Below are 3,385 nucleotides of genomic sequence, written 5' to 3' on the forward strand. Positions count from 1 at the left end.
AAGTGGGGGTGGGGCATGTGGGCCCAGCAGGAGGGGGTGGTGGCCCCTGTTGGGGGGGGCTGTAGTCCCTGGGGGGTGGGCAGCAAAACATATAGGTATTTTGAATTCACTTTATTATGTTGATAGAGACACTGGTAGGCTTCCAAACTGCTTTAACACTGTAGATATATCAAGACAACATTCCCAACTGAATACTGCCTCTCTGTCTCTCACTCTCTTTCTCTCTCTCTCTATATATATAGTGGCCTTTTGTTTTAATTGTGGAGGAACATGGATTTTTGGGGTATTTTACAGAGTGACTTTGGGATTTTTTTATCAGGGATTTTTCAGTGTTCAAATAGGGAATACCAGAACTCCAGTGGTAGGACCCTGCCTGCTCAGAGCTGGCACCTTGGATCTGGCTGGAGGTGGCTGACCTCCTGGTCAGTTGTGGCCAGGAGGACATGCTTTGACAGTTCAAAGCAGGCTACCACACCCAGAACATCTTCCTGGTAACAGCTGCCCAGATGGCTGGGCAGGGGGTACACATGGCAGTAGTGCCGCACAAAGGCCAGTTTTGCAGCCACAGTCTACTGGCAGCTGGCCTAGAGGGGCAGATGCCTCTACTGGCTGTGCAGTCCCCATCCAGGTCTGGTAGGTGCTCATCAGGTCACAGGCAGGCAGCAGCTCCTGCTGTCAGACTGCTGCAATGGGTAGAGGGTGCAGGGAACTCTCAGAGCTGCTTCAGCAGTCCAGCCGGCACAAAGGGTAGTGTCCCCAACTACCAATTGGCTGGGCCCCAGAAGCTCCTGAGAGCAAGTAGCCCTGATTTACTTGACAGGGCATCTTTTTGTACTGCTGGGTCCAGGACACGGCAGCTTTTTATACTGCTGGGGACAACACAGGTTCTGGCCCTGGGCTCTAGCTCCCCCTGGCTGCAGATCTGGGAGCAGCCAGGCAGGGGTATTTTTCCCCAAGTGGCACAATTTGCCCCACACCAAAGTGCATGTTCGGGCACATGCGCTGAGAGAAAAAGCCCCAGTGCAAATTTGAACCGTTGTATTTGAGCTGCTGCATGCGTATGTGCTTGTATGTGTGGACATGCCCGCTGGGTCCTACCCCGCAGCCAGTTTTGTACCCATCTAACCATCTTGCAGATTAGCCTGCTATCTTCCAATAGTCTCATGAGAGCATCATGGGATACCAGATTAAAGGCTTTTTGGAAGTCAAGGTATACAATATCTACCACTTGTCCCTTATCCAGGTGACCTGATCGTAAAAGGAGATGAGGTTGGTTAGACGAGACCTGCCTGCGATGAAGCCATGCTGGCTGTCATTCAGAATTCTACCTTCTGCAAGCCTATCATACATAGACTCCTTAATGGATTTTTCCAGGATTTTCCCTAGGATAGAAGTTAGGATAATTGTCCTATAGTTACCTGGGTCCTCCCTCCTCCCCTTCTTGAAGATGGATACAACATTGGCCCTCTTCCAGTCCTCATGAACCTCTATGAATCTATTATTGGGCCAAATCAAAAGAGGTTTGTGTGACCTGAGACACCAGGTCATACAAAACAGCTCTGTAGGCTAGATCCAGTCTGCAGGTTACAGGTTTGACACCCCTGGTCTTTAGGTTCACTTCTGCTTGGAAATCTTGAGAGGAGATTTTTATTTGATGCTGGTTTCTGGTTTGAGTTATGCTAGAAACAGCACAAGAATGTCATCTCTTGGGGTGTATTTGTACTGCCTTTTCAGGTCTTGTGTGGGGCTCATAAATGAAAAGGTGCCTGAAACCTATAAGCAGGGTGGAAGAGAGACTCATCCAGGCTTTTCATGTTACAGAAAGGTCAATTTTGAATGGATGATTTTGTCTGATATTGTGTGTGGGGGGAGTGGAATTTTTTTATTTTAATTTTATAATTAATGGCCAAGAGCATGCTTGGCTTTGTATAAGACACTGAATATAATGACCCTTTCTGACAATTCAATAAGCAGTAGATGAGCCAGTGAAAAGTCAGGGTCTGTTTGTTGCTGCAGTATTTTTCCTTTAGATGAAGTAGTGGGATGAAGAGTTAGTGTTTGCAGGCCTCGCAGAAGAAGTGTATTCTTAAGAAGGATTTGAAAAGTGCCCTATGCACAGAGATTAGAAGGGAAACTAGTTTTATTTGAACTGGTTCACTTGTCCCTAATTGTGATGCTTAATCAGTGGGCCATAGGAGCAATCAGAGCACTGTCCTTGATTATCTCTTACTGTATAAGTCTAATCAAATGACAAATGCAAAACAAGTATCATTTTTGCATTGCTTAATACATTCATTTCTTGCTCATTGGCATGCTATAAATCATGTTAATCGCATTTCAGATCTCTAGTGTCTGATTTTTTTTTTCTTTTGGCATCCTTGGCTCTTGTCTTTCCCTCTCCCTGATATATATATTGAGCTCATGATGTGTCCAGGATTGTTAATCTGTTAATTGGTTGCAAATCTTTGATCTGACCCTGTAGTCTAAAAAAACAGGAGTGGACTTTACTTATACCTGTAATCCCATAGATTGCATTGGTGCTACAGGCATGTATATGGATGACTTCTTTTAGCAAAGGTTTTCGGGGTTAAGCTTTGAGAATTTAGCCGTCTGGTGCCTAAAGATACAGATACATGCTGAGTGGGATTAGTCCTTCTACTTCCCACTGACTTTTAATGGGAGATAAGTGCATATCCTGTTTAGGTGTATTATAAATCTCCATGAATGACTGGTGCCTCCCAAGACTTGGGGGGGCACCATCGTGGCAAGCGGGGACTGCCCGCAGCCGTTGGTGTCATCATCGGTGAGCGGCGAGCAGGGACCGCCCGCAGCTGCTGGTGTTGGTGTTGTTGGTGAGTGGAGACTGCCCGCAGCCACTGCTGGAGGTGTCAGCGGTAGGGGGGAGCGGCTGCGAGTGGTGACCACCCGCAGAAGCTGGCGGCAGCTTCGGCAGCGGCCAGTCTCAGGGGAGGCACACCTCCCCCCCCCCCCCCACCCCCCCCCCCCCCCCGATAGCCCCCCCACGTGTTGCCTATGTAAATCTCTATAGGTGCCTATCTACATCAGGAGGGGCCTATATACCCTTGTTAAACTGGCCTTTCAATGCTAGGGCCCCATCTTGTTAGGTGGCCCTCAGTTCCAACTGCAGACAAGGGGAATTGGAGATGCTTAGGACCAGGCAATATTCAGCCTCAAACATGTTGTCTGTCAGTCCGTGTTGAGAAGTTTAATAGTCCCAGATGGCAGTACTCCTTGTGGTGACAGGTTGGTTTGAGTGGAGCTCTGTCTTGGTCAATCTCACTTCCGGTGCCAGGGTTATGACCATTGGTGGGGGAAAGAGAACAAACTCTTAAAAAAAAGCATTTGGATTATTTTTTTCTCTTTC

General features: G+C 47.6%; 1 protein-coding gene across 1 annotated transcript in view; it reads left to right on the forward strand.

Moving 5' to 3' along the window:
* Positions 1-3,385, forward strand: part of LOC102379727 (inositol 1,4,5-trisphosphate receptor type 2) — a gene marked incomplete at its 3' end in the record, with an annotated part of 187,819 nt that overhangs the window by 124,299 nt on the left and 60,135 nt on the right. The window lies entirely within an intron of this gene.

This window comes from Alligator sinensis, unplaced genomic scaffold (genome assembly GCF_000455745.1).
Source record: "Alligator sinensis unplaced genomic scaffold, ASM45574v1 scaffold696_2, whole genome shotgun sequence".
NCBI classification, from domain to species: domain Eukaryota; kingdom Metazoa; phylum Chordata; order Crocodylia; family Alligatoridae; genus Alligator; species Alligator sinensis.